This window comes from Hemicordylus capensis, chromosome 4 (assembly GCF_027244095.1).
Source record: "Hemicordylus capensis ecotype Gifberg chromosome 4, rHemCap1.1.pri, whole genome shotgun sequence".
NCBI classification, from domain to species: Eukaryota; Metazoa; Chordata; class Lepidosauria; order Squamata; family Cordylidae; genus Hemicordylus; species Hemicordylus capensis.
The window spans coordinates 281113963-281139364 of NC_069660.1; the positions used below are offsets into that span (position 1 = coordinate 281113963).

The 25402-nt window shown below is 43.4% G+C and overlaps 1 protein-coding gene and 1 long non-coding RNA gene across 11 annotated transcripts in view; one reads left to right on the plus strand and one right to left on the minus strand.

Annotated features, from left to right (window-relative positions):
• Nucleotides 1-25402, minus strand: part of RUNX1T1 (RUNX1 partner transcriptional co-repressor 1) — a 207671-nt gene that overhangs the window by 110005 nt on the left and 72264 nt on the right. The window lies entirely within an intron of this gene.
• LOC128325326 (uncharacterized) lies at nucleotides 15467-16505 on the plus strand. Its single transcript, XR_008307382.1, has 3 exons — nucleotides 15467-15804; nucleotides 15906-16027; nucleotides 16356-16505. It is a non-coding gene; the product is annotated as an uncharacterized LOC128325326 (long non-coding RNA).

The following is a 25402-nucleotide window of genomic DNA, read 5'->3' on the forward strand; positions in this document are numbered from 1 at the left end:
TACATAAATACATAAAATAAAATAAATAAAGCAAAGAGCTGCATGTATGTAGTCAAAAAGCTGCAGGATGCAGACCTCTGGGCTAAGAGCAGCGAACAAATCTAATAAAAAATATAAATAAATATGAATGTACAAGGAAATTAGGCAAATGCAGTAATTAATTAATATAATTAAACTGGTCCACATTACTGCAATTAAGAAGCAGACAGAGAAAAGGGCTTAAGCAATTTTGTCCTGCAACCAACCAACAGAGGACTGGATGATGAGCAAAATGACCCAGCAAAGAAACAGGAAGAAAAGACTGGCATGAAACTTTATCTGTGCAAAGCAAGTAAGAATGGAAAAAGCAGGTCAATATTGGAGCCACTTCCAAAAGTGTAAACAAAACAGTAGCGGCTGGTCCTAAGGAGCCAGGAGGGCACCAAAGGAGGCAGATCAGGTTGCTCCTCTCTCCCCTGGCTAAGAGCTGTGCTGCCAACAGGCGGACCATTTGTCAAGTAGATCTGTGTGGTTAAGTGTGGTTAGCCATACAACTCTACCTGATGAACGGCCAGCCTGCAGGCAGCACAGGTCTCGGGCGGGGTGGGGGGAGAGGAGCAACCAGAGCTGCCTCCTCCAGCACCTCCCTGGCTCATTAGGAAGAAACTGAAACAAAATCTTTTGTTTTGTTACTGAAACAAAAGTATTCTGGTGTTAGTGAATTTGCTAAGAATCTGTTGCTGAACTCCAGTTAAGAAGAAAAAGTTAGGGTAGATCTAAATCACCCCAAGAGAAGCCCCTTTAATGGATTTCAGACGGAGAAGATCCCTCGTCGTCTCTTATTCAATGTTGAGATTATTGGTTGGCCTTAAAAACAAAAAATCTGAACTTAGGTTTCAAATGATGTTTCAGTGACACTTTAAGGGTTTGACCGGTGCTCCATTATGTCACCAGCAACACTGGTGTCAACCAGCCATCTTCTCACAATGCTTTGCAATATCAGAACCACTTCTGCTTCCCCCCCCCCCCGCCCCCATCTTACACACCCACTCACATACCATTTAGGAGCTGCTTCCCTTAATGTGACTTAAGTATGGAAGTGAACATTGCTATCACAAAGTGTGGGGGACGACGACACATGAATTTTCCCACCCAACTAGCACTCGTGGGAGGGTACAAAACAGATGAGAAAGCCCCACATTATCAGCCTTATGCATTTGCAGTATTCACACATATTCTACACTTGCACAGGATAGCACTACAAGAAAGCATGTGGCTCCAGTTCTGTACAAAGGCAGGGTGAGATGTCTGGCAACACTGACTATAGCAACAACATAATGGAACTCAGCACTGGAAACTGGCCATGTTAGCTGCACAGTCCATCGTGGTCCAAACCATCCATGGGTGCCACTGAGAAGCCAGCACAAGCTGTAGGACTTTCTTGTGGGTACCATGCAAGGATCAGTTGCACAGAAAACAGTACATTTGACCCCATCCATTATAGCCGCGTGGACTCAACCTTAGAGATGCAATCCTATATTTAGTTGTGAATTTAGGTAAGGTGAAAGGGCAATTAAGAATTATTTTATCAGTTTTTATCTCCCAAGCAGAAGGTTGCCGGTTCAAATCCCTGCTGGTACTATATCGGGCAGCAGCGATATAGGAAGATTATTATTATTATTTTTACATTTATATCCCGCTCTTCCTCCAAGGAGCCCAGAGCGGTGTACTACATACTTGAGTTTCTCTTTCACAACAACCCTGTGAAGTAGGTTAGGCGGAGAGAGAAGTGACTGGCCCAGAGTCACCCAGCTAGTTTTTTATGGCTGAATGGGGATTTGAACTCGGGTCTCCGCAGTCGTAGTCCAGCACTCTAACAACTACACCATGCTGGCTCCCATCATCTAATACTGTGCGGGAGGAGGCAATCGTAAACCCCTCCTGTATTCTACCAAAGAAAACCACAGGGTACTGTGGGCGCCAGGAGTCTTGATGGCACACTTTACATTTTACCTATCATTTACCTAGCATGAGAGTGATTACTACCTGATGACAACAGCACAATTTCAAAAATCACAACATCCACATAATGAAAATGACAATTTACAAAATATGATCACAAAAACAATCAGAATTAAGAACTAAGACCAGGATTCTTTATGATATAAAATTCACAAAAGATAATTCAGGTGCACAGGACTTTAAGTAAGAAGATAGCAGAAAGGCATGACATCTAATGAGAAACCATTGCAACATCATAGTAAGAAGCAATCTGTAAATCCTAAATTATCCCTTTAAAATACAAAGAAAGATTAACTGAAGATAACACTGGAGATATAGATTGCAACAGTTTCCACACCTACACACACAAATAAGTGACAGAGGCATAGACTATCAGATTAGTGAAAAGCAAAAGGCGTGATCCAGCCAAGGTAAAGCACTTTGGCTTGCATTGATTTCAATGGGGAAATTAAGCACAAGTTGTATTAATCATGAGCTGGTTCCAATCCAATTCAAGGTGTTGGATGAAGTCCTTCAAGAAATCTACAACGTTCACTATAATCCTCTATGATTTCCACCCTGTTTCTTAACAGAGTACTCTATTCATCAAATATGGACAGGAGAGGTGAAGAAGCATGGTCAGCTACTGCTCACAGATGTGGAACTTGCTTTTCTCCTGAAGTCTGCCAAAGACCAATGTTCTGTATGGCATAAGATATTATTTTACAGTCAGATAGTTTGTTCCCAAATGAAAATGTACTGGACTATTTTAGTCATATACGGTATTCTGAACACGTTTCAGATGTTTCCAGGAAAGTTTAAATGTCTGGAGCATGTTATGATGTTTTAAATGGCTGTAATCACTGGGGGCACATCAAAAGGATCTGATGGGAGTTGATTCAAAAGAATAAGAAATAAAAATGCTTCCACTATGATCGGCTTCTATAAGGGTGAAAGAGGAAGTTTAAGATATACTCTACCACTGAGGTTTTGGTGTGATTACACCGGTCTCCTAGGCTGAACCCTATAGCACCTCTAAACTAGAGAAGGAAAAAAAATTAGAACAAGGATCAACCCCCTTAAGGTTGTGGGTGTAGGTTATGAGTGACAAACTAATTCCCTCTAAGGCATAGCACCTATTAGTCACAACTCTCAAGTGGAAAATCCAAACAGATAAGGTGATGTTTTTGTTTTTGCTGAGCCAGTTTCTGTTGGTTTCGGACTATGAAAGATTTAGGAGGTTGGAATTCTTCACTGAACAAAAAGCAAAACTTTCAGAGCAACAGAGGCTGCAATTGTGAATATCTTTAGCCCTTTCAACTACACAATGGCCTAATCATGGAACACTTGACTTTCAACCTATGTAATGTACCCAGACTAAGACTGCATTTTTCATAGTCCAGACTGGCTGACATAAAATACTTACCTTAGGGCTACAAACGCGCTGAGGAAATATTCATACGCAATTTCAAACAGTGCTCCTGAATTGGTCAAGGCACAACTTATCTGTGGTGTAATTCTCTCCCAAGTCCACTTTTGCTTTCCAGGATAAACAAAGACTTAGGATAAGCCATTTTGAAAATTCATTCTCACAAACAGCATGGACAGCCATGGAAATGATAACTCTGTGTTTTCTGCACACAAATCAAGGCGGTCCTCTTTCAGAAATAGACATGATTTACTTGTACATAAACTGACAATAGGTGATTTCAGATTTAGAGATGTGCATCAGAAGATTGAGAGCCCTTTAAATTCTGTCAGCCAGCCCTGCCTGTGCAGCACCCCAACACAAGTAAGCCTTCTTCAGATGCTCAAAGGGGGGGGGGCTGCTGAAGAGTTTAGCATCCAAAGAACAGCCCCACAACTCAAAAGCCGCACTCCTGTGCTGAACACAATTACAGTGCTTGCCTGCAGAGACAACTGCTGTAAGCGTCAAGAAATTCTTTCCATGATCAGGAGGCTGGGGCCTCTTTCTTTACAGCATTTTGTCTGCTGTGAAGAGCAACGCTCCAAGCCAAGTGCTTCTTACTCTCAGCATGGGAGTAAGCCTTCTGAGTCAGTCAGCATTGGGGTATGGCTTGTGGGTTCCGACTCGGGATAATGCACTTGAGTATATGTTCTAGGGTTGTGCGTTTTGTATTTTTTCTGTTTCGACTTGTACCGAATCTGAATCAATCCCATTTTGTATTTTGTCTGAAATTAAGCCGAATTAATCCGAATCTGAATCCAAATTAATTCAGATTTAAAAATGGGTCACGTGGTCAAAAGAGTGGGTGGGGGTTATACTGCCCAATGAGTGGAAGCTACCACAAAAATTTCAAAGGAATTGGGCAAACTGCTGATTTTTGGTGAATTCTTGAAGTTTGCATGTCTTTCAGATTTTCCCCATAGGGTATGATGGAGGTTTCAGGAAAAGTATAGCTTCATGTGGGGGGGGGGAGGCCCAGGGTGGAGTGTGGTTGGTGGTAGTGCCCAGTTGGTACAAGGAAGCTACCACAATTTTTTCAGAGGAATTTGGCAAAGGGCTGATTTTTAAAGAATTAATGAAGTTACACATCTTTCAGATTTTCCTCATAGGGTATGATGGAGGTTTCTGCAGTCCCATAACTCCACTTGAGGGGCACTGGGGTGTCCCAGAGCAAGTGGCGGTGTAGTGCACATAGGGTGCCACCCACCCACATGGGTTGCCAACCCATGAAGTACAGGGTTTTGTTGTTCTAGAGGTGTTCTGGGAGTAGATTCTCTAGTACCATATGAGAGTGGATTCATGGTTTTTCATTAAAAATCTCATTTGCTACCAGAGAATCTAAACTCAACACCTCAGAAACAACAAAGCCCAGGACCCCAAATAGGTTAGCAATCCAGGGCCGTGGTTGGCACCCTCTGTGCACTACACCACTACTCGCTTTGGGCCATCCCAGTGCCCCCCAGGTGGAGTTATGGGGCTGCTGAAACCTCCATTATTCCCTGTGGGGGGAAATCTTAAAGATGCGTAAACCTCAAAAATTCCTAAGAAATCAGCCCTTTGCCCTATTTGGAATCTGGGTGCACTACCCTTGGGGCACTGCCACCAAACCCATTGTTTTGCCCCTGAAGCCCCACATAAACAAGTTGAAAGAGTGAAGAGAATGATGAACAACAACACCACTTAATTTTTTGGCACAGTTCTTTGAGAATTTTGCAGTGGGTGTGAGCCTGTCCCTGTGGCACTAGCACAGCAGCACAACCCATTTGTAGATTCAAGCAATCTTTCAATAAAAACACTCCCTCCCCATGGAACAGTGACCACAGGTCATCTGAGACAGCAAGATAGACCAATGAACTGCCTTGATACTATGGAACAACTTCAAATGTTCATTTAACTGAAGTGGAGTGAGCCATAGCCCAAACAAATCAGTCTACTGTTCAGAATTGTTGAGATTTATCCTCACTGCATTTAAGAAAGTGCAAAACCATGGATCATGGTTACAAGAAAGAGAGAAGCAACTAAGATTCCTGGGGATGTCAATAGATTGACAGGGGTATTCCCCACCCCCCGCCCTTTTGTATCCTGTAGTCCCATGTGGATGACCTGTCCCCGCAATGGCAAAAGTTGTGAACCACTGGTTTAGACATCATGTCCCACCAAATTACATTGTGGCCTAAATTACATTAGACTGCTCAACTTGGGCAACAAAACTTAAACACCACTATAACTCATAAAAAAATAGGAAGAGAAAAAAAATAGCTCTTCAAAAGACCCCTGAACAAGTCAAGAGATTCTTTCTAAACCTTTGGAAAGAAAAACCTGTGTAATTTCAGAACTTTCCTAACCAGCTTCTCGAAAAGCTTCTCCACACAATTTATACCATGGCTTTTAGCAAGAGCTTTGGAATTACATTGAGCTCCCAAAGTTATTTGGGTATTTCTGTCTCAAAATGCTGTCTTCCAAAACCCTTTGCAAGGTCAGTTTGCATTTCAATCACACTGAATACAACACATACTTAACTAAACCATTCATGAGCTTTTTGCATATCTTATCTTCTGCTAATCACTCAGTGTCTCAGCTGGAATGGAGAGAGTCAGAGAAGTCAATTTCAATTGCAATGCTTTTGCAAAGAACAAAGCATTCTGTCCGAAACACAGTCATTTCGATTTGGAAACAAAAATCTCTGTTTTTTAATTCTTGATTTTGTTTTGGTTACAAAACCTCCGAAATTGCCATCTTCGAGCACAAAACATTTTGTACCCTAATTGAAATGCACAAGCCTAATATGTTCACTACTGATGTCTGAAGAGGACTATAAAGAAAGGAAAGATTGTTCCGTTGAGTTGGTGTCAACTCCTGGTGACCACAGAGTTATGTGGTTTTCTTGGTAGAATACAGGAGTGGTTTACCATTTCCTTCCGCCCGTGCAGTATGAGATGATGCCTTTGCCACTGAAGTGAGCATCCGCCTCCAGCACCTTCCTATATTGCTGCTGCCCGATACAGGTGACTACACATATATATTTACTAGGCACAGTCTGGGAAGCACACTGGCGGGGATTCGAACTAACAGCCTCTTGCTCACTAGGCAAGCTGCTTCCCTGCTGGGCCACCACAGCTGATGACTACAGCCACTCTACAAACAGTGCCCCCTTGGATGCACCCACACCCTCAATGAGGCTACTTGTAAGGCAATACTGAATGCACCCAGGCTCTTCCTCCCCCCACTACTATTAGGGCAGGAAGCTTTTACCAACACATTTAAGAGTGTTTGGCATTAAACCTGCCACAGCAGCAGCTCCATTTCCCTCATGCAGCAACAGATGAGATTTCACAAGACTTGGATGGAGGCTGAAATGCTGGCACAAGCAACTACATGGTTGGTCCAAACGACTGCTGCAATCCTCAGTCCAGGCATAGTGAGACCCAGCTGTCATTATTTCCCCCCAGACAAAGAGTCTAGATTCCCATCCAGGAGGTTAGATTCTTGGCTGGAATCCATACCCTGAGGCTTGCTGGGAGACATCTGGAATTCCTGCAGGAACTTAGAATTGTAAGGTAAGTTGGGCAACCAGGAGTTGCCTTCCACATTTTTATTTATATTTCTCTCAGGATCCCTGTGCTTTTCTTTACTGTTTCATCTCACAGTGGGGCTCCATTTGCTGAAAACCAACTTGTGATTGCCCTCCTATATGAACAACACCCAAATAGTAGACCCATCACTGTGCTGGAAGAGTTTTTAGGTGGATTATAGGATTGTCAGCAGAGTGTGTTGGGAACAACAGACAGTCAAACCAGATGCGATGGTAAATGCATCATTTGCACTTGCCATTTTTTTCTTAATTGAAAGAGCAGCCACAGTGAAGGGAGGGGTATTATCCATTTCCCCTTGCCCCACAGTCCCAATGAAAATGGTCCTCTAGAAATTGATCTTTTTCCAACAAAGTACTGATTATTTAAGTTATGGAAAAGCATGTATGTAATATTCACAACAGCAAAAGCAAAGAGCATTAGATATATCTATAGGGGCTAGGGTCTTACCTTTGCACTATCCGCACACGTTCAGGACTATATTATACATTAGGAGAACCATGCTCGGCAATGATTAATAGATGTATGTGTGCCTTACACTGAGACAGACTACTGGCTCATCTTGAAGAGCCAGTCACTCCATTCACATGACCACATAGACCTGGGTTCAGCCTTTGACCTGGATATGCATGGTTGTGTGAATTAGCATGTGTGTGCACATACACCCATTCCCACAACCTTGCATACCCAGGTTGGAGACTGCAGCCAGGTAGAGATGGTTGTGTGAATGGGGCTAATGTGTTGCAGTAGTCTGTTGAAGTCAGACCCAGACTAGTTCAAACCCAAAATAATAAAGCTCACTGGGCAACTCTGAGCTAGTCAACACTTACCTTGCAGGGCTATTGTGAGGATAAATGGGGAGGGAAATATATACACCACCCTGAACTCTTTGGCGGCAGGACAAGATGATAGTTAGCTTATTAAAGAGTAGATCCCGATGTGTTTTGAGTAGAACTCTTCTTCAGGGGGTTTACAAAGCAGAATACTCAGCTTCTAAGCAGCGTAGCTATTCTGTGTCGTAAACCACTTTTCCTGAAGAAGAGTTCTACTTGAAACATGTCAGGATCTACTTAATAAACTGCTACTGTCCTGCTTTTCTGTCCTGTGTGCTGCTATAAAATCTGGGACTGGAATACTTGAAGGACTGCCTTTTCCTCTGTGCTCTATGCTTTTATTGTATTATTGTCTCCTAAAAGTATTATTAGTTGCTTTGATGGCCCCTTAGATGTGCAGAAAGGTGAGAGATGCGTGTTTTACATGTATTTTGCATGTAGAAGGCCTGAGGTTCCATTCCTGGTTCGTCCCATTAACAGATTTCAGGCATTAGGGCTGGGGAGGACTCCCACTTTGGAGGGTTGCTGCTAATCAGAGTAGATGGTACTGGGTTAGATTATGTATTCATGTGAATATGTCCCTAGTGAGCAATACCACTTACACACTTTTGCCCCAATCCAACAAGGGAGAACCACACATGGAAACAAGCAACAGACATTCTCAGCAGCATCAGATGCACCGTGAGATGGTTGGATATGCCTCTTCGGTTGCACCCTCATCTGTCCTCCTAAGCTATTATGTGCTATTTATTGACCATGATTAAAGCTGGGCCAGGGCCACTGGGTTCATGTACACTATAATATACAAATCACAGGATTCACAGAAACACAGGAAGCTGCCTTACACCAAGTCAGACCATTGATCTACTGTATCTATCTCAGTATTGTCTACAATGACTGGCAGTAGTTCTCCAAGGTTTCAGGGAGGGGTCTCATCCAGCCCTCCCCTCCCTAGAGATGCCAGGGAGTGAGCCTGGGACCTTCTGCATGCACACAGGCAGATGCTCTTCCATGGCCCCGTCTCCTGAGAGGAATATCTTACAGTGCTCACACATAGTCTCCCATCCAGTGCAAACCAGGGTGGCATTGCTCAGCAAAGGGAACAATTCATGTTTGCTACCACAAGACCGGCTCTCCTTTGCTTACTTAGTGGGACCCTCTCCGAATCATAATTCATTCCTCTTTGCCGTGACAACTTCGCTTTTACCACCAAAGACTTTAGCCTATCACTTTAATATATATATATATATATTCATGTATTAAAATGTGTGTGTGCATGGGCATTATATTTCATATGCTGTAAACAGCTCTGCTGGTGTTTATTTTGGGTCTGGTGTAATGAGAGAAAATGATAAATCTTTTTACTGGAAGCCAGCTGCTTCATTCTTAACTCTGACTTTCCTTGCTTGCTTATTCAAGCTAGAGTACACTTGCAATAAATGTGACTCCTCATAAGACATGCAGATGTTAACAGTACTGTAGGACATCAAGAAACATTTCAAGATTCTTGTAAGTGCTGACTAAAGTTGCTCCATTACCCACACTACCGCCTCCACCATCCTTTTCAGCAACATCAGCGCCTTCCTTAACAGTCAAAGTGAAAAAACAATTAACACATCTGCCAATGTTAATGACTAGGTCTAAATGTGTTACTAATAAACAGGAATTTGATTCAAGTCACAGTAGATCATTCTCAATGGCTGAGAGGCTGACTATATTCAGAAAGAGAGAGAGAGAAAGCTTGGATATCGAGGGAGCCATGAGGATATTCCACTTACGAACAGGGGCTTTCCCAGTTCCTCCTTTGTACTGCAGCCTCTACCCTCCCGCAAAAGGCCAGTCCAAAAGGCAGGGGACCCTCAGGAATAGCGAGTGATATGGCACAGGGTGACATGGAGGCTGCTATTAACTGAGGGGCAATTGATGAAAATTGTTCCCTTCCTTGTGCAAGCAGAAGTGTGACAGCTCAGTGGTAGAGCATCTGCTTTGCACTGCAGAAGGTCCCAGGTTCAATCCCTGGCATCTCCAGGTAGGGCTGTGAAAGATGCCTACCTGTAAGCTTGGAGAAAGCCATTGCCAGTCAACAATAAATAAAGGTAGACAGTACTGAGTTAGATGGTCTGACTCAGTATAAGGCAGATTCCTATGTTCGTATGCCTTTCTGCTGCAGCAACCTTCTCTGCATCCACCCCATGGATGGGGCATATTTGAAATTAAGAATATAAAACACATTTACTGGAGAGCATTGATTTTAAAAGAATTACTCTGAAGTATTTTTTATAGAGTGCCAAGCTGATAGTAGTGACTGGCTGAACTGTTCTAATGTCATGAAAGGTTCACAAATAGGATGAATGTGCCAGCAAAAAACAGAAGCTCCCTCTGAATTGCACATTTCTCATGTCGATTTACCAAAACAAACAAACCAGGGAGACACAGAGACACATCCTCAACAATGACACATCACCCACTCATCCACAGTGTAAGGTAGAAGACAGCATATACATATTTCATGTTCTCCAGCACTGAAGATTTACAGATTGCTCTATAAACAGGGAGAGCAGGTGTTTCCCAGAGTCCCTGTCCATACTGGTAGAAGTGAGAGACCTTTTTCAAAGAGTGCAGAAACCACCACAAGCCTTTTTCCTAATATTAATAGTGGGAAAAGAAGCTAATAGAGTAGTAATTGTGCTACTGCAGAAGTAAATTGCACTATTTCCCATTTCCCCTGTTACTTAGACATATCCACCCATGCCCCTACCTACTCTACTTCTAGTTGTGCTATATATGGCTAGGAAGTGAAAGGCATCAGTGCACGCTAACAGTGTTTATTTGTATATTTATCAATCATATTTTTATACCGCCTGATATGTACATCTCTAGGAGGTATACAAAATTTAAAATTATATTTAAAAATCAGCACAGATTAAAATACTCGAAACAATTAAAACAGTAGCATAAAACAGAAATAAAAACAGTAGCATAAAACAATTATTAAAACAAATTATTAAAATTAATTCTAATTAAAAGCCTGTGAAAACAGGAGAGTCTTGAAGGTCTTCCTGAAAACAAACAAAGAAGGAGATGCTCTTATTTCAGCAGGGAGCATATTCCAAAGCCCCAGGGCAGCCACAGAGAAAGCCCGGTCCTGGGTCGCCACCAAACGAGCCGTTGGCAACCATAACTGGACCTCTCTAGAAGATCGTATCAGGTGGCAGGGTTCATGACAAACAAGGTGCTCCCTTAAATACCCTGGAACCAACCTGTTAAGGGCTTTATAGGTAATAACCAACACTTTGCATTTCACCCGGAAACATATCAGCAGCCAGTGCAATTACCTTAAATCCGGTGTTATGTGGTCCCTTCGAGTTGTCCCAGAGACCAATCTGGCTGCCACATTCTGTACCAATTGTAGTTTCCGGACTATGTACAAAGGCAGCCCCACATAGAGTGTATTACAGTAGTCAAGCTTGGAGGCTACCAACATATGTACCACTGTTTTAAGGTTGTTTACCTCCAGAAATGGACGTAGCATCATATCAGCCGAAGCTGATAAAAAGCATTCCTGGCCACTGCCTCAACCTGAGAAACCAGGGAGAGTTTTTGGTCCAGGAGCACTCCCAAGCGACGTACCTGGTCTTTCAGGGGAAGTGTAATCCTATCCAGAACAAGCAGATCTAAACCATCTCTCGGGTCCCAACCCCCCACAGTCAGTACCTCCATCTTATTTGTATTCAACTTCAGTTTTTTATCCCTCATCCAGCCCATTAGCGCCTCCAAGCAAGCATTTAGAGAAGATATTCCATTTCCTGATGAGGTTGACATGGAGAAATAGATCTGGGTGTCATCAGCATATTGATAACACCCAGCACCAAACTTACTAATAATCTCTCCCAGTAGTTTCATGTAGATATTAAAGAGCATTGGAGACAGCAGGGAGCCTTGTGGAACTCCACACTTTAGTTCTCGCTTTGCAAAACACCAGTCTCCAAGTGGAATCAGTCTCCAATCTGGAATCTACCAGAGAGGTAGGAATGGAACCACTGTAAAACAGTGCCACCCAATCCCACCTCCCTCAAGCACACAGAAGGATACCATAATCAGAGGTATCAAAAGCTATAGAGAGATCCAAAAGGATCAGCAGAGTCACACTCCCTCTGACAAGAGCCAGCTGGAGATCATCCTTCAGGCCAGCCATGGCAGTCTCAACCCCATAGCCCTCACGGAAGTCAGTCTGAGATGGGTCCTCAGTGTAGTCATGTGCACGGACCAGTTCAGAGGCCATTCTAAAGCCCTCCAGACCGGTCCGGGCACGGGTGGTTTTGGTTCGGGTGGGGGGTTTCACTCAAAACAGGGGGGGCTTTACTGACCCCTTCCATTAAAGTCCCGTATTTTTTGTAGTAATCGGGCGGCAAGGTGCCGCCCGCTTCAATCTCCTCTCGGCGCGGGCTCCTCGTATCCATAATCGGGGCGGCAGGATCGCTCCCAGTCCCTGCCGCCCCCTTCAAGCTAAGTACCCCTCGGCTGGCGGCCGCCCCCTGAAGCTCCCCAGAGGTCCCCCGCCGCCCCCTTCTTTGCAAATCTACCCCCATTACAAGAGGACGGCGGGAGAACTCCCTGCCGTCCGCTCGCCTTGCTGGCTGGGCTGCAAATGGCTTCTAGGAAGCCTTTCGCGCACGCACGCGAAAGGCTTCCTAGAAGCCATTTGCAGCCCAGCCAGCAAGGGGGAAGGGGACGGCAGGGAGTTCTCCCGCCGTCCTCTTGTAATGGGGGTAGATTTGGAAAGAAGGGGGCGGCGGGGGACCTCTGGGGAGCTTCAGGGGGCGGCCGCCAGCCGAGGGGTACTTAGCTTGAAGGGGGCGGCAGGGACTGGGAGCGATCCTGCCGCCCCGATTATGGATACGAGGAGCCCGCGCCGAGAGGAGATTGAAGCGGGCGGCACCTTGCCGCCCGATTACTACAAAAAATACGGGACTTTAATGGAAGGGGTCAGTAAAGCCCCCCCTGTTTTGAGTGGAACCCCCCACCCCAGTGCCGGACCGCAGCTCCGCGGTTCCGTGCACACCCCAACCTCAGTGTTTCTCAACCTTTTTGGAGTCATGGGCCGGTACATTCTTCGTGTGCAGTTTCCTGGACCAACAGTTCATATAGGGGTCACCCCCCACAACCCCAGGCCCCCCAAAACAATTTTGGACTGGTAGGGGCCACCACCGAGAGCTCTCCAGAGCTCATTTCCAGGTAGCCCTCATTGCTGGATAATGTTCATTTGAGGAAGTTAAATTAATGATATCCAGCAACGAGGGCTGCCTGCCTAGAAATGAGCTCTGGAGAGCTCACCCAGGCTCCATAGATCCCAGGCCCCACCGCACTACGTGTGAGTGACCGGTACTCTCATGGTCAACAGCTCATGGACCAGCACCAGTCCGCAGACCGGTGGTTGAGAAACACTGGTCTAGATAACCTGCATCATCCAAAGCTGCCTGGAGTTGAGAGGCTACCACCCACTCAGTCACCTTTCCCAGCCATGGAAGATTGGAAACAGCTTGTAGTTAGCTAACTCTGAGGGATCCAATGCAGGTTTCTTCACAAGTGGTCTAATAATAGCCTCCTTAAGACAGGGAGGTAGCCTGTCCTCCCTCAGAGAAGCATTTATAATATTTACCATAAAGATGGTTTAAAGTCTCTATTCACAGAATAACTGACAAAGTGGATGTTAACCCCTGATGAACTATGCTGCTCATGGGAAGGGGCCACTACGCAGGTCAACAGCAGGACAATAAACTGAATGCAAGAGAGACAGAAAAAGCTACTAGAGATATTCATTTTCCAGCAATGTCACTGAGACATCCTGCATGTGCATGGACCCACAGAAAAGTTGGGAAGACTCCCCATGTAGAACAGCTTGGGGCTCACAACAACCCTTCCTCATTACCATTCTGTCTTTTGCCTCAAAATGGACAATTCAGAAACCACTATTTTATTTATTTTATTGTTGCATTTATATACCGCCTTCCGTTAAAAGACAACCCCAAGGCGGTTTACAAAAGTTAAAACATACAATAAAAGACAATAAAAATATTAAGCTAAAAATATATATAAAAACAGACCAAATTTAAAATCTATAAAATACTAGCGTAAAAACAATACAACAGGTAAAAACACACAGAAGCAGCAGTAAAAACGATTATGTAAAAGCCTGGATAAAAAACCAAGTTTTAACAAGCTTTCTAAAAGCCATGATGGAGTCCGAGGAGCGAATGGCCACTGGGAGTGCATTCCAAAGTCTGGGGGCAGCAACAGAGAAGGCCCTGTCCTGAGTGCACAAAGGCCTGGGCCTCTCTCATTGTCGGCACCTGGAGCAGGGCCCCCTCAGATGTCCTTGTCAAGCGGGCAGCAACCCTTGGGAGCAGGCGGTCCCTCAAATACCGGATAGTGAGCCGGGTCTATTGGCATGTAGTGGATCCACAGGGCTAAACCACAGCAAGCAAAAGTTGCCTTCATGTGAAACCTAGTGTGACATCTCAGAACCAGCAGAATAATCTGAAACAGTAGCTCAGAAAATGTGGATGACATGTAACAAGGTATCTCTAACCTGCACAAGGTAACCTAAACGCTGCTTCATACTAGGAAACTAAAGTGGATAAGAAACTGGATCACCTGGGGAATTCTACTGATTTGGGTCACCTAGGGACACCCCCCCCCAACCAATAGATGACATGACCATGGCATAAATGATTCATTGTTTGATAGTGAGCCGGGTCTCACAATCAGTGAGACTCTGTTCTTGAGAGTGTGCGGGGAGGGAGCTCTGGGCAGCCGGATCAGCCGCCCACACGATTGCTGGCTCTGTGACGGAGCCAGCAGGGGCTGGGGAGCTCGGGGGCCATGCGGCCCCCGGAAGCTCCAGTATGCCCTGCACGAGCACACAGGGCATACTGGGGAGACCCCCGGGAGCTTTTTGGCTCCCCTCTGGGGGTCTACTCGTGAGTAGCCACGGCACAGAGCCGCACCATGGCTACTCATGATCGGGAAGCCCGGGTTTGCGGAGTGCTCACTCTGCAAACCCAGGCTTTGGGGAGGGCTAAAAAAGCGGGCTAGCTGCTTGTAAGCCTGCGAGCCCGGTGGTTTACACGATCAGCAAAAATCGGGCTAGGCTCTCCTAGCCCAATTTTTGCTGATCGTGAGAATAGCCCCAGTGTTTTGTAGTATTTATAGTACAGTCTAACAGATAAAAGTTTGGACCTGAAAGATTTGACTTGGATATTGATTTGCTGGATGGCCTTTGGCAAGACCGTATATCTCAGGCTCAGCAGCTCAGTTGTACGATGGACTCAACAGAAAAACATCCTTCATTTAAGCAGGGTTTGGGATCGCTATTCGCTAATGAGCAAAGATGGATGAGATGCAGTACTTGGTGGTTTGCTCACTCTGGCTGTAATCCCAGGAATGTTTATTTAGAATAAATGTCAGTGAATCAATGACTCTTCTTTCCAAGAAAGAGTTATAGTCAAAATCACTGAACAAAACTTATAGTAGATACCTACTAATATCTTTTAACTCTGTGGTAATTGTAATTATTAAAGGATGAGATATTTCCACTTTTCACGGCATACTGTTCGTGCTATGGAGATGGGAATTATAATCCATTTGTCACTGTGAATATAGAGCTCGAAATGATTGCCCTGGATTAACAGCAAGAAGGAGGGTAAGATCATGTGTGTGTAGCAAATGGTAAACTAAGTTTACCACTTTTTTTCCTGTTTATTCTATTGCTCTGTTCCAATAGTCCACCGGATGTTGATGATGCTAGTAGACTTAATGCCTAGCATAGTTTATTTTTAGATGAGAATGCTAATTTTAAATTGTTTTTATTTGCTTCCAGTATTAGTTGCCTTGGGAACTATTACCACAAAAAGATAGTCCATAAGAATAGCTGGTAAGTAAACCATTTGATCAAGGAGTCGTGTTCAAACTTCTAACAGCTACAGAAGGTCAATTAATTTCAATGGAATGTGTGAGGATACTGTATATTCATAGGAGGAAGATATACACTGGATGCAGGATTGCATTCTCAGAGAAAAATGAAGAATTTTGTTACATATCAACTAGTTCCATCAACTGGAATACAACTCGTCTATCATTATTGAGTATTCACAACAGTAAGTAGAGAGGTGAAATGATTTGCTGATTTAATTACGTTTTAAATCCATCTCAAAAAAATTTAAAATAAAAATGTATTAACTATTGGTAAAAGAAGGCACATACTTCAAGCAATTATCTTATTTATTTAGTTTGTTGTAGATAAGGAAACTATTCTTTATGTATTAGAGTTATTTTTAAAATTTTAATAAAAGGCATAACAGTGATAAAGAAATACTGTACACCTTTTGTAAATCAGAGGATACAAAACTTCCACATATTGAAAAGGCCTGTGTGCTGTTTAAGATGGCAACGACATAATGTGTTTGCTTCTTTGTATTTGTGAAGTCTCCTGAGACAATTTTCCATCAATGAAACATGCAAATCAGCTAGGAGGAAAGAAGAGTGATCTTGGCATCTGTTGCAGCACTCAGTTGACACAGTTAAGAGCGGTTTGGCATGGATGGTTCCTCTACAAGAATGAAGGGGCAAAATGTGCTTCACATATTGCAGGAGAAAACTGGAAAGTTTTATGCCTATGTCTCAAGGTGCCTGTGCACTGTGACACTTCATAGATGGTTACATAGTGAGTTATTCAAGTTGTTCTTGTCAAAACACCACCAAGTCCGTGTAAACAATGGCATGCATCTAGTAGATTATTAAATATTATTGTCTTTGACCCCCCTTGCCATGCTTGGGCTCCATCAACAATTACTGACAGAAGTTTTGCAAGGCAACAGTAGCAAACATCAAAGATTCTAGTATCTGACATAGTTCTTGTCACAAAGCTTTGAGTCCACCAAGCACGAGGTAAATTTTATTGTGTTGTTTAGGCACCAGCCTATAACAGTCTTATAATGTAGACAGTCATTTTGGTAAAAGAAGGAACTTTATATTATTAAGAAGTCCCATTATAGCTGATAAACAACTGATACACAAAAGATCCTGGGAGAAACTGAAAAGGATAGAATGTGAAAATTGGTACAACAAACCATGTGTGAGGAATATAATGGTAGAGTCCCAGTCCATAATTTGTTAGTCAATGCTCATTCATTTCCAGACATCACAGACTCATTAGTCTTTGCCCATTCATTTCTGGATGTCATAGATTGGATTCAAAGATGCCTCTCTAGGGGTGTGTGAGCCGAGCTCAGCTCAAAAGGTTCAGCATTGAACCAGACCGGCCTCGGCTGATCCAAGTTTGAACTACACTGGGCCTGGTTCGAAACAAACCTGCTTAGAGGTCTATTGGTAAAGGGGAATCCAGTGAGGGCAGGGTGGCTTGCCTAAGGGTAGAGCAGGCAGGAAGAGAGTAAGAAACTACTTACAAGTGCCAGTAGCTCCCCACTACCCCCACCAGCCTCCCCCAGAGCTCTTTTGACTCTTGCTACTCCCGACTGACCCCACATTGGCCAGGGGAAGGGTAGAAGAAGGGGCAAGGGTGGGGGGAGTTCAAGGAGGGATTTTCAATCAGATTTAAAGAGGCAGCAGCCACCATTCTGCCTTTCTGCCTCGTGGGAGGAGAGAGAGAGAGAGAGAGAGAGAGAGAGAGAGAGATTTGCCTTGCCTTGCCATGCCATTGCCTATTGTCTTCTGCCTTGCCAGCCTGAGCCCAGCCTGCTTTGCCACTCAGCCTGCCTGCCCCTGGCTAGTGGCTACTGCATGCATGGCAGCCTGGAAATGGAATGTCTGCTGCATTGCTTTTTTGTTCCTGATAAGAATTCTTTTTTCACCCCCTTGAGAGAATCACTGCCTGCCTGTGCCTGCTGTGTGTCTGTGCCAGCCCCCAACCCCTGGCCACCTGTCCAGCCACCCCCTTTCCCCCCAGATACTCCAGGCTTTTGCCCCAGCCCCCCCTCCAAAAAAAAATCTGAAGACTGAAGGAGGAGGAGAAGTCAAGAAGAAGACTGGAGAAGAAAGAGTAGACTCAGAGACTAGACCACCGAAGTGGAATACTGGATGCAACATGGGCAAAGCTGACACCATACACACACACACACACACACACACACACACACACACACCTCTACCTCTGGAATTGTGTATTCTTGGTTATTTTTTCCTGTTTGGAGGGAGGTTTTGGGTTGCAATTGAATTTAAAAGGTTGTGTGTTGTTTAGTTTAGAAGAAGTTTAAACAGGGGTCTGTGTGGGAGGGATCCCCGTTAGCTAGTACTAGTAGGTGCTTAGAAGGGTAGCGTAGCCTCCTGGTTTTAAAAAACAATTTTGTCTTTTTTCCTATTCCAAAGATATATTGGGGGGGCATTTTTAAAAAACAGAAGCCTGTACTCCAGCCCTCTGTGCCCATAATATATCAGTATTAATATTCTCTGCCCAGCAGCCTACAGGCTCTGAGTGGGCAGGAAGGCACAGACTCTAGCCTCCTCCCTGTGCCCATTTACACCCCACCCCCAACTGCAGCATTCTGAGGCCATGGCAAAAATTAACCCTAAACCCACTAACTCTTTCACAGGGTGCGCGCGCGCGCGCGCGCGCGCACACACACACACACACACACACACACACACACACACACACACACACGTAAACCATGCTTCCCCCCTACATAATCTCAAGTCTAGCAGTATGCATGTATGTATATATATTGTTGTGCCTGTATTTTGGAGACCTCATGGATGGGCACAGGACAGGTGTTCTCTCTCTGGACTTCTTTGCAATGAAGATCGGGTCATATTGTGACTTCTAGCATCATCATCATTTTTATTCAAACTATATTGCTTGCATCTACAATAGGTTGCGTTGGTGCCACAGGCTCTGATCTGTTGCAGAAATGTTAAAAGAAAAATTCACTAAAAAATTGTATGCCATTGTTGTCATCACCACTCTTTTATTTGTGTAGGTGGGAGGGGGGCCAAACCTTGCTGTTCCGCTGGCAGAATGCTCTTTTGCACCCTTCCTTACGTAACCCACTTTTATGGCTGGGTGCCACAGATGAAGCTGTGTCTGTTGCTTGTGGATGGGCACATTTGATGCTATTGTTGGCCCTAGTTTGCTGCCCTAGTCTGCTGCATCTGTGATATCATGCATGCTTGATTGCATGCTTACTTGCTTGCTGATGTTGTTACCCCGCATTGGGAGGTGGTGCGTGGAGCAGTGCATTTCATTGTTGTTGTTTCACACCATTGTGTGTAGATCAATTGCATTTCTTGGGAGGGAATGGCGGGACATAATGGATGTGGTAAGTGTGTGACACAGTGATGTGTGTGACCTTTGGAAACCTTGTTCTTTCCAAAGCTCTGCTGTTGTTAATGTGTGCTGCATCCACCCTATGGGACAATGGGGACAGACAGTGCCCATTTCTGCCCATGGGTGCCTCCTAGGAGTGCCACAGTGTGTTGGGTGGTAGTCCCTCAATGGGTGCCTGCTACCATCCAGATTCCAAAGGAATTTGGCAAAGGGGTGATTTTTAAAGACTTTGTGAAGTTTGCTCATCTTTGGAGCAGATATGGGGCAGAAAAGGGGCTTTGGGGGCAGAACAGTGGGTAGGGTGGTAGTGCCCCAATGGGTGCCTGCTACCATCCAGATTCCAAAGGAACTGAGCAAAGGGCTGATTTCTAAAGAATTTGTTATGTTTGCGCATCTAAGCTACATCTAAGCTTTTCTCCCATAGGGAATAATGGGGGTTTCAGCACATAACTCCACTTGGGGGGCACTGGGTTGGCCCAGAGCTAGTGGTGATGTAATGCACATAGGGTGCCAACCACCCCATACCCACAAGCCCATGGGGTACTGGTTTTTTGTTTTGTTTCTGAGGTATCTTGAGTTTAGATTATCTTACAGCAAATGAGTGGTTGTGCAAATGAGAGTGGATGTGCACTACACCACCACTCACTCTGGGCCACCCCGGTGCCCCCCAAGTGGAGTTATGGGGCTGCTGAAACCCCCATTATTCCCCATGGGGGGAAAGCTTAAAGATGCGCAAACTTCACAAATTCTTTAATATCAGCCCTTTGCCCAGTCACTCTGAAATATGGATGGTAGCAGACACCCATTGGGGCACTACCGCCTGACCCACAATTCTGCCACTGAAACCCCCTTTCTGCCCCAAAGACATGCCAACTTCAAAAATTCTTTTAAAAACCACCCCTTTGCCCAATTTCTTTGAAATTTGGGTGGTAGCTTCCACCCACTGGGCACTACCACCCACCCACCCCCACTCTTTTGGCCCTGTGACCCCTTTTTTAAAAATCCAAATTGATTTGGAAAATTCGGGTACAAATCAAATTTGGGGTGATTCAGGGGGGTCAGATTTGGACCCAAAACAAATTGAGGGTGTTTCGATTTGGATACAAATCGAAACGAAAAAATGAATTAGTGCACATGCCTATGGGTTGGCTCAAATCTGGTTCGGATTTGAGCCAACTACAAAACTGGTTTTGTTCACATCCTTATGCCTCTCCATAGTGTAGGATTTAGGCACACGCTAAGTAAGTTACAGTTTAGGGCCTGATGCTGAAGCTGTTCTCATGCACAGCACCTGATCTTGCATAAACTCCTCTCAAAGTCATAATTATGGCTAACTAGAATGTATATACTACAACCTCTATGGTCCTTATTTACTATATTTCACATATAGTAACAAACACCCAATACATTGTGGTGGTGTAGTGGAAGAAGTCTTCTATTAGTGTTTATTCAAGAATTCAGGCAACAGCATTAATAGATTTTCTCCTTCCACTTCTGATCCTTTGGATCCAAGTCTATGTTAATAAGGACTAGAAATTTGTGAGGCTTTTAAATGAATGTTGAGATTTCAGATAATTCCATGCTGATACCAGCCTATACATTTCTATGGCCAATGTATGGATGAATAAAATGCATTTTCTGTTATGGATAAGGGGTACTGTGTTGCTTAGCAACAACAGGTGTAACTTAAAATGTATCCATGCGAATTCAGTGCTGATGTCACAGAATTTTGCTCTGAATGTCATGTAATTCAGACTTGTAATACTTAATTAATCACTTTGTTCAGACATGCAAAAAAATCCAAGAATATGTTAGCAATGCCCTTTGTTAATCCATGTGATTAACCATGAATCCCATGCTCAGAGCATTTTGAGACAGCAACATTTGGGGTGCAGAGACTAATGGCAAAACAGTGAGGGAGGCAGCAGCATAACAAGGTGCCTTGAAAACAGGATGGGTCACCTTATCCTGACAATAGAACAAATCCGCACTTTAATTTGTTTACACCTAATAGTGTGACACCAATGAGGATGTTTCTCAACCATGGCAATATATATGAAGAGTAATAATCTAATGCTAGCAAGTATGCTAGCACGAATGGATTCTCAAGAGTCTAATGGTCCACGAGCACGAGCACGAGCACAAGCGCTCTCTCTCTCTCTCTCTCACACACACACACACACACACACACACTTAGAAAGCTTAAAATACATGATTCCAACAGATACCACCATAAATAAATCTTGTTGAATACCTCATGTCTCATGTTTAAACTTCCTTTTAAGAATCCTTAATTTTCAAACCATGAGATACCTTGAGCTTTGGGAATGTGGTGGGCTAAAATCTACAGAACTAAACAGGCATAAACAAATTCATTTGCCAGCTCACCGGTGGCAAGTGTCCCAGACCCTCTGGTGAGCAGGAAGACCCAGCACCACACAGATCTCAACAGAGGCCTTGTTTCCTCTACCATTTTTGAGAAAATTAGAAGAGAGGGCTCCCATGGTTTATTATCATCTCTGTATCCCAATGCAAATGACAAAAGACCCATTTCCCTCTGAAGCCTGTGTGCCAGAAAAGGATCTGAGGGAGGAGAGGAGACTGGTGGCGACCAAAAATAATGGCTGGCTAGTGAGCTAAACCTAAAATTGTGGATCCCTGTGACAAAATGCATTCAAAGAATATCTTGATCACGGACATCAATAAGCAGCTTGAATTGACAGACCTTTAATTGTTTTTGAAAAAGGCTCAGATTGGGGCATTGCGTGGAGAAGAGGAGGATGGAGTTACATAGCTGTTGAGCAGCCAGCAAGAGATCGTTCATAAGCTTAAGACAAACATGGGGAGAAGGTGGTCACTTAAAGCCAATTCTCAGAAAACATCTGAGAATTTGGGCATGGCCAGTGGAGTACAAAATACACCAATTGCCATCAACTGTGACGTTGCAAACATATGCATGCCTGTTTAAAATATTTCTTAAGTGGCAACTTCCTTTTCCCAGTTGCCATTAAAAATATTTTAAAGGCACATGCACTGAATTGTGTCTGCAAGCACACACTTCACACTTAATTGCAGTTCTTAATTACAGGCTTGTGGTTTTGGCACTGGGCTATTCCTACCATTATGAACTGTGAACAGGCATGCAGGGCATGAAGTCCCCAAGGCAGCATTCAACATAGGCCTTTGCTTTTGACCAATGACAACTACAACTCTGGCAAGAATATGTTTCGGTGCTAGCTTATACACAAAGTTCGCACCATTCTAATAAAAGGAAAAAACCTACTCCTGCTCATGACTTAGAAGAAATAAACATGATTGAAATGCAGAAGGTGGCTCTGAGAAAGAGGATGCCTCAATTAATATGCAAGTGATGCTTTCTTGCCTTGAATACATTATAAACTTGCAGCATGCTAATATACCATGCTATCATAAGCACCAGATGGAACGGTAGGCAGTAGATGTCTCATCAGACCTCAAGAAGATGTATTAATGTTCCTACTCCTTCCCCCCCCCACCTTTCCTTTCTTATTTCTTCCTTCAGATTGGAATCCCTCAGCTTTGCCCACAGACTTGCACATTCTTAGCATCAGTCACCTGCTCCCAAAGCACAATTCTCCAGAGTTGCTTCGTCTTCACCAGGTGGTGCCAAAGCATCCTTTTCAATCTATTTTATCTCATAAGGCAAAGGTCACAAGATGTGTCAGGCTGTGCTTACTGGAGAGTAGCAAGTACAAAAGATAATAACAGAAGATAAATGATAGAAGAAGGGGAGGGTAGATATTAAGTTAGAAACTAGCACAAATTGTTTTAAATTATGCACAAGCAGTGGGAAATATTTCCCTCCCCTGCCCCCGCCAATTCTTCCTATTTTGAAAAAAGAATCTAGGGTGGGGGAGAAATATGGTGTGTGTGTGTGTGTGTGTGTGTGTGTGTGTGTGTGTGTGTGTGTGTGTGCATGCTTGATGGATTTTCCTCAAAAACTCACCACAGAGATTAGATTTGAACCAAAACCCTTGGCCTTTTTATTGTCCCAAACACTTTTGGAAAAATTCAAAAGAATTATTAAAGACTTCTGTACAAAGAGTTGAACCATTAAGAATCTGGAATCAGTTCTATTCAAGTTTGTCAGTATCAAAACCCCAAATTCAGTTCTGATTCATCAGCATTTAAGCACCCTGTTCAGTTCAGTTTCAGACACACACTTTTAAAAGTGGTTCAGTAACCAGTTGGGATATTTTGAATAAATTTGGAACCAGTTAGCTATATTTCATTCAGAATAATATCAAATCCTTTTCCTTGAAATGTAACTGTATAAAATGAACACAAAGTTAGCTATTTAATTTTTAAAATAGTGACAAGCATCTAGATTAACCCTGTGCCAATATTTTCCACTGTACAAGACTCTAGCAAGTTCTCTTTCCCTCTGAAGCCATCAGTGCCTCCCAGGGTGGATTTGATGTAATCTTAATATGTACAACCAGATGAAGGTTTCATTTTTGGTGCTCTTCTAGATAGAAAATTTTGTCCAAAATAGTCTTACAGAAATATGCTCTGGAAGAGCATGACATTGTGAATGGATTAATGGAATTCCATTATTCATTATGGAATTCCATTATTCATTATGGAATTCATTATACATTCAATGTATATACATTGCATATATACAGCCTCATGCTACATAATTAAAAACTATTCCTTATTTCATGATGAATACCTTTGGACAATAATGTATCTTAAATAGAAAACTATCTTTAGATATAGTTTCTCCTAAAAAACATTTTTTTAAAAAAAAAATCTGATTTAAATCAAAAAAATCTGATTTAAATTTTAAAAATTTGATTTTTTAAAAAAAAAATCATTGATTTTTATCTACCCTGGGGCCTCCTAAACTATATCTCTGAGGGTTCCACAACTGCAATCAGATGACTGCAGAGAGTAGGAATAGGGAAAGGGCTGAAATTGTATCCCTACTCATGAGATGTGGAGAGGAGAGCTGGTCTTGTGGTAGCAAGCATGATTGTCCCCTTAGCTAAGCTGGATCTGCCCTGGTTGCATAGGAATGAGAGACTTGATGTATGAGCACTGTAAGATATTATCCTCAGGGGATGGAGCTGCTCTGGGAAGAGCAGAAGGTTCCAAGTTCCCTCCCTGGCTTCTCCAAGATAGGGCTGAGAGAGATTCCTGCCTCTCTCTCTCTCTGGTGCCAGACTGGGGAGACAATACTGAGCTAGATGGACCTATGGTCTTACTCATTATATGGCAGCTTCCTATGTTCCTATGAGATGGAAAACCCTATTGCATCGGCACAAGGTTAGCCAACATATATTTTTCTGTTTTTTAAATTTCTGATTTTTTTTTAAAAAAATTTTTACAAACAAAATAAATAAATAAATAAATGATGATGATGATGAAATTGAAAGGCTGTGGCAGAAAAAGACCAAAATAATCCCAGTGGTAATTGGCGCCCTGGGTGCAGTTCCAAAAGACCTTGAAGAGCACCTCAACACCATAGGGGCCACAGAAATCACCATCAGCCAATTACAAAAAGCAGCTTTACTAGGAACAGCCTATATTCTGCGACGATATCTATAACAACTGACAATAAAATTCAGCCATCCCAGGTCCTTGGGAAGGACTCGATGTCTGGATAAAACAAACCAGTCAATAACACCTGTCTGACTGTGTAAACAAGAAATAATAATAATTCAATTTCTATACCGCCCTTCCAAAAACGGCTCAGGGCGGTTTACACAGAGAAATAATAAATAACTAAGATGGATCCCTGTCCCCAAAGGGCTCACAATCTAAAAAGAAACACAAGATAGACACCAGCAACAGTCACTGGAGGTACTGTGCTGGTGGTGGATCGGGCAAGTTACTCTCCCCCTGCTAAATAAACAGAATCACCACGTTAAAAGGTGCCTCTTTGCCAAGTTAGCAAAATACATACAACCAACAGAGAGCCTTAAGAATATACGAGTATAACTGAAAGCAGAGTGCTTGATTATTGAACTACTTATTTTGAATCAGTAACTTTGAATATTTTGCTTCCAGTTTAGAATCCAGGCAACCAAGAGATTTAGCATCAGTCACCTGCTCCCAAAGCACAATTCTCCAGAGCTGAAAATCATTTTCAATTCTGGTTCACTGAAAAAGGCTTCTCTGAACAGGTTTTGGGGTCAAAGTCCAG